This window comes from Microtus ochrogaster, chromosome 24 (genome assembly GCF_000317375.1).
Source record: "Microtus ochrogaster isolate Prairie Vole_2 chromosome 24, MicOch1.0, whole genome shotgun sequence".
NCBI classification, from domain to species: Eukaryota; Metazoa; Chordata; class Mammalia; order Rodentia; family Cricetidae; genus Microtus; species Microtus ochrogaster.
Window position 1 is genome coordinate 15,605,633 of NC_022024.1, and position 9,784 is coordinate 15,615,416.

At 41.6% G+C, this 9,784-nt stretch overlaps 1 protein-coding gene across 2 annotated transcripts in view; it reads left to right on the plus strand.

Moving 5' to 3' along the window:
- Window positions 1–10: 10 nt before the first annotated feature.
- Nav3 (neuron navigator 3) overlaps window positions 11–9,784 on the plus strand; it is a 714,280-nt gene continuing 704,506 nt past the window's right edge. For both annotated transcript variants that reach the window (XM_026784582.1, XM_013350349.2), the window contains exon 1: window positions 11–194. The gene's annotated coding sequence lies outside the window, so the exon portion shown is untranslated. The remainder of the gene's footprint in view (window positions 195–9,784) is intronic.

The following is a 9,784-nucleotide window of genomic DNA, read 5'->3' on the forward strand; positions in this document are numbered from 1 at the left end:
AAGAGCGAGCCGGGCCCGGGAGAGGCGCCGCGCCCGGTCCCGCGCCCGCTCGCTCGGCGGCCGACGACGATGTGCCCGGCTCGTGCTTTGCCCGCGTCCTCCCTAAGACGATTTCCATAGTAACCCGATCAAGTGGCTCAGGACCGTGCAAACCTGAGGATTTCGGCGGCCCCGCCGGCGTTGACCTCGGCCAGGTAACGCTGCGTTCTCTTCCTCTCCTCGCCTTGCAAAACGGCTGCGCTTCTTGCAAAGTTCCTTTTGTGGAAAATCGCCCAGCCCCACGCAGCCTGGGGGATTTGCAACAGCGTGCTGTGCTACCCAGGTGCTTGCCACGGGCACCCTCCCCTGGCACTTCCCCAGCATTTATTATCACATTATTTAAAAATTATTTTGATCGCTTCCTCCACTCGCTCCCCTTTTTTGACACCCCCCCATGTTGCTCTCTTCCAGGCTTCCCCCTACCCCGAGACTAGTGATGGGGGGTGCCAAGGAGAAGTCGGGGGTGTGTGGGGGGGTAGGGGGTGATAAGTACAGTATGGTCCAGGGAGTGGCAGGTTCCGATGGGCTGGATGCTCTGGGCTACTTGGAGCATCACGCATTAGCATTGCTTGCACTGGGGTTATGAGGAGGGTTGTCAGCACCGGGGAGCCCTAAGTCTACATACTGAGCTCAGAGTCTGGAATGGGGGGATGTAGGCTTGCGGGTGATGGAGCACTTGGCTGGGTGGCTGGCTAGCATCCATACATCATAGCTTTGCTTCCTACTCCCCCGCCCCTCTCTGGGTTTCTCTTTCTTGTTCACCATCCTCTGTTTCTTTCTTCTTTTCCTCACTGTCCACACCATTCTCTTCCCTTCCTTTCCTGCCCCTTTCTTCCCCTCCTTCCCGTTTTTCCCCTTTACAAAAAGGGAGGAATCCTTTGTAGCCCTTTGGTTCTGCCAGCATGAGAATGCCTATGAAACCAGCAACGTGGCTACCTTAACCTGCTTGTTTTCAGACCAGTCCTCATCCATCAACATATTTGTTTCCTGAGTCTATTGATCTCCACGGATTGTGCAGAAATGCTAAGCTGGGAGACTGTATGTCAGCATCGGACTTCTGCGGCTCTAAGTATTACATGAATTGTAAAGACAACCTGATTTTCTAATCCAAATAAGCCATGGGTATAAATAAATGCATCTTTGTAAAAAAAAAATCTAGACTTATTTTAGTGAAACTTCCCTCTCTGGTTATTGCTTTGCTCTTTCCTCCTCTTTGACATTTAATTGTAGGGGACTTGGGAAACAGCCCCTTCCCCTCCTCTAGTTTATAAGGAACATGCAACTTTTATTGTAATTATCTTCTCTGGGACCCGATTGAGTTTGCACTAGCCAGGCAGTAGAATGAAAAGGTCATAGTTAAGGTTCTGGTACCTGCTCCCTGAAAGCCAAACTGGTCCAAGTGGGAAGTCCAGAGAACCAACGGGCTGTTCTGTTCTGACCCTACCAAAGAAGAGAAAAGCATTAGCAACTTCTGTATGTGTGAAATTAGGATTTGACTTTGGTGCTGAGCATGTGAAAATACTATCAAGTCAGGCCTTTTGTTTTTGGCCATTGACACAGGGACAGCCATACCAAGAAGGTGTAAGCTAGAAGCTGCTATTTAAAACCAAGCCGCTAGAATCGAACCTATCCCGCCTGGCTTGAGTTAGATGCTTTCTCATTATGTTATGCCTTTAATTTTTGTTTGACATCTAAGAGACATGTATCATGAGAAAACAAAAGGTGTTTGTATGTGTGTGGGCCGCTTCTCTTTAGCCAAAAAGGGGTTTATGGGGGTTTAAATTTTTTTTCTTAAACAAGAAACCCTGTTGCAGTCAAGTTTTCTGAGATCTCCATATTTCTCATGTGGAACATGGTCCTTGTCAGTGATTTCCCCACTTTCGGTGATGTCAGGAGTTGATGCAGGGAAGGGCTCAGTTTCAGAGCACATCCAAACCAGCTCCTTTTCTTTGTGTGCACATTTGTCTTTAAATTAAATTATTAATATGGGATGAAGGATCCTGGGGGCAGAGAATGGATTAGGAAGAAGACAAACCGCTGACAGAATGGGAAACAAACCCAAAGCAGAGGAAGCACAATTGCCATGCCGCTCCACAGCGTCATCTTTGTGTTTAGCCAATTAGGAAGCTTTGCATCTTCAATGTGCTTCATTTTCTTATTTGTTCAAACGATATTGATTGAACCAGAGGTTGTATTTATCCAGTTCAGATGTTCAGGGGGACATTTAGAGAATATTTAACAACTCATTTGTCAGTGGAGCTACCAAGGCATGCTCTGAGCACCTTTCTTTAAGCAGGGATGGCATAGGTATGATGCTACATTTTTCATGCCTGACTCCCAATTCTGGCATTTCCTGAATGAATCGATTTTTTTTTCCAGACACATGAACAAGATGCTTCCAGTAGTCCCAAGTGCAACTTGAATGTAGAATTAATAAACATATAGGTACAATAAAATGCTTGTTTTTTTATTGTTCTTAACATCAGAGTTATCATGCCTTCTGGCCACTTTAATATAAGTGTGTGTCTATGAAGGACTCAGCATAAAGACTTCTAAGTGTCATGTGATTTGAGGTATGTGATTTGATTTTAGTGATGGCTATACATCACGCTGGTATATAATACATCAATTCTGAAACTACTCGCCCCATTTGTGATTGGATGTCTATGTAGATCGTTTAATGGCAGGCTGGTGGTGATGAGACCGCTGCTTTCTGATAGGAAAACAGAACCCCTAGAGTTTACCTCTCTCGCATCCGTATTTTCGTGTAATGAGTTAAGTCAAGTTTGTGAGCTGGTCACTTAATATACTGAACTGTAGCAAGTTGGTAATTGCTAAGAATGTAACCTCATTCTGAAATTGCTATCAGATCTTCCTCAAGTTGTCTGGAGGACTCTGAGCGACTCATCCTTGTAACCCATGGCAACAGGAAAATGGTTGTGCTCCAGGACAAGCTGAAGTATGGACCTGGGCCCACACTTTCTGACTATTTCAGAGACTGCATATAAAGAGAATTAGTGTACTGGCTCCTTCGGACAGATGGATGTTAACGTGTTGACTTTGAGAACATGTCTCAGGTTTGCTTTGCAGTAGATTTTATTCACTCGAGAGGCGATATAAGAATCTTCGAGCGACACATACACCGAATTCCACCTTTATAGTAAAGAACTTAGAAGTGTGCCTTTGTGTGTAGCTGAAGTCACTAGGGTGGGGATATCACCATATCAAACCTTAGAAATGATGGGTGTCAAGGAATTGGTGCTGGAAGTAAGAAGCGGTAGGTCTATATATTTCTACCTGACACTATCTGAAAGAGTTAGTTTTGCAGTGGCCCTTAGATTCTCAGATATGACCCAGTGTTACATTTTCCCATAAGAAAAATTAGAGGCAGGAGAAGGGATTCTTTGAACCATTGATGGGTGGATCATAGTGATGTACAGGACAAGGGGAAGTCTTAGACTCTGTAGTCACTGTACAGAGGCAGTAGATACTGGCACCTAATCACTTCTTATTAGATACAGAACTGCTTACGCCCAGCAGGTATCACCTTCTACCTACAAGAATGCAAGTGGGAAACACATTTGCTACAGTTAAAAAGAAGAAAACATTTAAGAATGTTCCCATCTCTTACCCCTCTTTTTAGGGAAAAAATCATTTTTCATAATATAAGATAAACTTAAGGGTAGCAAAGGTCTCCATGGCTGTCTTTTTGTCCAAAGATCATCTTTCCTCCCAAAGTCTAACTGCAGCATCATCTGATGTGACGCTGGGGTGCTTATGTGTGTGGAGGTCACCATTCTTTACTGTCCCGGATGAAATCTCAGAACAGGAAGCATAGGCGTTGCAGTCAAATAGATTCTGATCTTACTGTGTCTTTCTAGTTAGTTATGGAACTCGGTTGTCTCATATATAGAAGCTTCAGGTCTTTGAAATGATATGCATTTAGCATTCTCTTATTAAAGTGATTTTGCAGTGTTCAGAAGAGATAAACTTGATATTAGTGAGTGTATAAAAGCTGCTGATTCATGACTCTGGATTGCACAATCTTAGTATGACAATGCTTGTTGCTAATCTTTGCAGCATGGTTTTTATAGGAATTGTGTTCATTTTTTCCCCTATTTGAGATAACAGGGACCCTAGAGATTCAAGGTTTGGCGACCTCCTGAGAATAAAGTCATTGTTTAGACTAGAAGGAATTTAAAGTGGGTCAGGTATAGCCAGGAAGGCTTGAAGAAAAAAAAAACACTTTAATGTTTGTTTCCTTGATCTTGTATTGCATATTTTTATGTGTAGAATTAGGGGTTTTATATTAAACTTCCACTTTTTTCTACTTGAAAAGTCATCTCAATCCTCATCCCTGCCCGCGGGCTCTTGGAAGGATAGTAAAAAACCTGACGAGAATACCTTATATATTCAAAAGTGACCACAAAGTCCTCTCTGTTGGAGATGTTATTTCATATCAAAAGAAACACTCGAGTTTTGAACATCTTCATGTGCTACTTACCTAAGAAGGAATATGACCAGTGGATACCTGATTGCATTGCTCCATTTTCAGGCAATATTGTCCAGCAAATTGTAATCAGTTGTCCAAATGGAATTTATGGGACAGATATCCATTATGCTCAACTGCAACTGTACCACTTCCTATGTAACACAGTGGTTCTTAACCTTCCAAATATTGTGACCCCTTAATGCAGTACCTCATGGTGTGGTGACCCCCAATATCTTTAGGGCAGTGGTTCTCAACCTCCCTGATGCTGGGACTCTTTAATACAGCTCCTCATGCCTTTATGCCCCGCCATAAAATCTTCATTGCTACTGCATAACTGTAATTTTTCTTCAGTTATGAATCATAATGTAAATGTTTTTGGAGATAGAGGTTTTGTCAAAGGGATTGTGATACACAGGTTGAGAACCGCTGATATAAAGAGTCTGGATATATTCTAAATACCTATGTCTCTATGTTCATGTCTGCATCTCTGAAAATCATTAAACATTTTTGATGATGATAAAATGAGGTAATGTATATTAATCTAATATTTGAGAGCTCTTAGTATATAGCAAAATCTTATCACACATTAGTTGCTTGCTGATATTACTGCTGCTGCTATTGGAATACCACAATTATTTCCCTTTAGCTTTTGAATATGAACCATAATACTTACCTATATACTTCTTTATTCACCTTAGTTTTATCCATAATCTCAAGCTGATAGATAAGTATAAAAAATAATTCTTATATCTGTATGATGGTAGGCACTCCATTCTTTGGGTTTCCAGAAAGGTGGACTAACTTTTAAAATACACACTGAGAGAGTCATTTTGCTCCTTGCATTTTGTCGGCTGGCCACAAGCTAGTGTCATCTAGGAAGAGAGAACCTTAATTGAGAAAGTGCCTCCTTCAGATTGGCCCACAGGTAAGTCTGCAGGGTCATTTTCCTGATTTATGATCAATATAGTAGAACTGAGCCCACTGTGGGCAGTGCTACCACTGAGTGAGTGGTCCTGAAAAGTACAAGAAAGCAGGCTGAACAAGTCATGGAGAAAAAAATAAAACAAAAATAATAAGCTGTCCACGTCCACGGCCAGTGCTTTAGTTCCTGCCTCCAGGTTCCTGCTTGAAGTCCTGCCACGACTTTCCCTGATTAGACGCTGTCACTTGGAAGTGTTGGCCAATTGGCCTGTGATTTATTATAGCAGCAGAAAGAAAACCAGGGCAAACATTGTTAACAGTAGTTGTACTATCTCCATGTCAGAACTTGAGCATGTTCTGGGTGGTGGTGGGCTATGGATAGAACTTTAGATCTTTGGGATGGGAAAGCTATTGAGTCCTCAGAACTTAGTAAACATTTGTTTGTTTTTGGGAACTTGGAGGATGTAAAAACCGAAGGAGCCCTGATGATGGAGACCTGGTTTATAGGATTTCAGAGGGAAGCAAACACTTTTTTGTCAGGGTCATTTATGTGATATTTTGGGTTAATATATGATTTCTGGGTCAGCTGGGATTGAAGAATCAACTGTAAGAAACAAGAGACCAGAACCACCACAGTGAAGCTTTTACTTTAATGGAACAAATGATGCTGGTCAGTTGGGGATGGAAATCAAACGTGATGAAGGAGAGAGCAGAAGCATGGAGGTGGATTTTTATGGGAAGGATTTCCTCAGGGCCAGCACAAAGGAGCTGACTAGGGAGGGGGTCCAGCGGGACCAAGGGTGCAGAGGAAGCTGGAGTCAAGCTTGGTCATACATTACTTGCTTTGGTATCATGAAAGCTGCAGGCTTTGACTGGGTTATGGAGATGGAGAACTTCTGAGGCTTGGTATTGTGAGAGGCAGGGAAGCCCTTTGGTGCAGGTGTAGCCTCAGTTGCAGGAGAGAACCTAGGATTGGAAGAATATGTATCAAAGTTGAGTCTTAGCACCCTGTGGTCAGAATCCCTGTAGAGAGGCCAGAACGCCATTGGTGATAGCGTAGTCCCCGTTGCAACAGAGATATCCACATAGTACAGATGCCAGGACCATGCGATGATCGTGAAGGATAGGGCAGGTATGCAGTGGGGTTGGCATTAGCCTGTAAGACAAGCTATGTATGTTGTGTATGCACAGTCAGAGGTGAGGCTACCTAAGCCATTTGGAGCCAGGAATATCATGAATGAATCCCACACATTGGATACTGATGCTGGAATTTGGTTTTGCATGATCTGATTGTAGTTGTGCTCTGGTCACGTTCCCTCTAGGAGTGAGAAAGTATATAAGAAATATCTTACTCATTTTTGATTCTATAGGAGCCCACAGTTCTGAGACTTCGAACTTTTAAACTGTGAAACTTTTAAAACCTGCAGGACCTTTTCAAGTTATACGATGTTTTATACAGTGATATTAACGTGACGTATTTTGAACAAACAAGAAAGGAAAGGCTATAGTTTTCTAGTGCCATGTTCATGTGTCAAGCTGACAAGGGGTCAGTTGTACTGATTAGTTTTTGGTCAGCTTGACACAAATTAGAGTCATTTGGGAAGAAGAAACCTCAACAGAGAAAATACCTCCCTCAGGCTGACTTGTAGACAAATCTTTGGGGCCATTTTTTTTTTATACTATAGATTAATGTGCAAGGGTCTATCCCACTATGGGTGGTGGCACACCTATACTGGGTGGTCCTGGGTGGTATGGGAAAGCCAACTGAGCAAGCCATTGAAAGCAAGTCCATAAAGAGCATTTCTTCAGGGCCTGCTTCACTTCCTTTTCCCAGGTTTCTGATTGAGCTCCTGTCCTGACTGCTCTCAGTGATAGACTATGTTGTGGAAGTGCAAACCCAAACAGCTCTTTCCTCCCCAAGTGGTTTTTGCTCATGGTGTTTATCTCAACAATAGAAAAAAAAAACCCTAGGACAGCTTTCCTAGAATTGAAAATCTAAATGAGAGTTAGCTATAGTCGTGATATGTTAGGGTAAAAACACGGCAAGCATAAAATCTGTAGCTCTCACTGTTCATGAGATTGTTATCCTAAAACGGCACACTACAAGTTCCTCCTACAGAAGGGTGCTGAATCCTTTTTTTGTTCGTGCAGTCATTTAAAATTCCATTGAGAAGAAGGTGCTATTTGGGTGAGAATGTCATGCTTCATTTTTTTTTTTAAATTCATTTCCAATACGCAGAACTTTACTACGTAGGCAACTGTCTTTGTACGCTGGTGTCATGACTTATCTGAAAACAAACTATTGGATTGCCACATCGCTCTAAAGAGTTTTGCTGATGGGAAGTTTTGAAAAAGAATAAAAGTAAATATGCTTTATTGTATTCCAATAGACCTGTCACTGAGTTTCAGCCAATGAGGTAATTTCTTTGGATTCTTCTCCGTGTCATGATTCTGAGGTTATCAATGGATAGGGATCCTAATTTTCTCTGATTTTAAGACTCCAGCATAACTGATTTTTAAATTTTGACCTCTCCATCAATAAAATTGGTACTAAAATGATATGATTATCATCGTAGGCATTTAATGGAAAATCAATCAAATAACACACACACAATAATGCATGAAAAACTTGCTGATATGGAACAATTGCTGTAAGTCTTGGTTAAAAATGTGGTATTATTTTTATTCAACAAAAATATAAGGACTTCTCATGAAACACTAATGTGTCCTCTAGTGTCCTGATTAATACTATATTGTCACATATTAATACTGTATTGTCACATATAACAACAATCTAAACCATAATAAGCAGTTCTAAAACTGTATCAAAAATTTATTTTTCTTTCATTTGTAAACTTGTTTCAAAGTTGTAACAATCAGACTCTAAACGGTTTGCCTGTTCCTGCTCATGCGCTTGGAATGTCCTGTAGAAGGTGGCAGATTGCTGATGTATGACTGTGAGTGCCACCCTTACGTTGCGATACCTACTTTTCTTTGTTGGTCCATTTGCTTTGGTAAAAGCCATTCGCCATGTTGTGAGCATACTCATTTGGTCCCTGGAGACTGATCTGGCCAGAAAGGAAGTGCTGATAGGCAACACCAGTCTATACCAGACATGCCAAAGGGCCACCTAGGGCAGTATTCCTAAAGCCCTAGCAAGGTCTTGAGATGCCAGCTTTAGGGCAGAATTTGAACATGTTCTCTTTAGTCTCTGAGCCAGAACCACCTATCTGTGCAGTTCCTAAAACCATGGCCCAGAGAAGCTCATTGAGTTAGTAAATCCTTAGTTCCTACAACTGATAAGTGTTGGGGTCATTTGATACATAGCATCAATAGATAACTTAAATTGCCTCCTGGATTTTAATTGCACAATGAATTGGTGCCATTTTATAGACAGTGAAAAATGACAGCCCATAGAGTTCTGGTTGGCAGAATGCCACTTGATCCTTCCTTTTCCACAGTGAATAGCAAGCGCCACCATGGCTTCCTTTATTTCAGGCTCCCAGGAATGAGCCTCTGGTGGACATTATCTACAAGGAGAGCAGGAGACAGTTTCTCTTTTATTAGAAGCTACCTGGAAGTCAATCCAGGGACTTCTTTCAGGGTATGTCTGTTAAAAATTCAAGTATTTGCCCAGTGGTGGTGGTGGTGCAACCCTTTTATCTCAGCACTCAGGAGGCAGAGGCAGGTGGATCTCTGAGTATGAGGCCAGCCTGGTCTACAGAGCAAGTTCCAGGACAGTCAGGCCTACACAGAAATGAAACCTTGTCTAGAAAAACTAAAACCAAATCCCAAAACAAAAATTCAGCTATTTTTAGAATTTTAGAAGAGAATAGAGGTGTATAGGGGCCAAGATGTAAAATACTCTGGTAGACTTGATTATGTATGGGAGTTTTCCAAGTTACTCTCAATGTACTCCTGTCCTCATCGTGCTCATGAAGCCTTTATGATGTGGGCTTGCCACAGAAGCCCTTCTTTGTATGTTATCTTACTCTGTCCTATAGATTCCGAGCACTTTAATATGACCTACATAAAGTTCATGGCATGTCATCATTACAACTTCTTTTCACAAGTTTAGGTTTTATTTTTTGGTGGAATGCTAAGCTGTCCTCCTTAAGCATGGTTCTACACTGTATTTGTCAAACTATTCTCACATATATTTGGAAGCCAAAGATCTAAAATACATGCTTCTGTAAGAAGAATAGATGCTTTATGAATGCAAGGAATTGGTTGCATTCTCATACATAAAAAGAGGTAACTGTTACATTTTGCTTTATGATACTGTTTAATTTTAACTAAATTAATTACTATCCTTTAAAAAGTTTGGAAGTG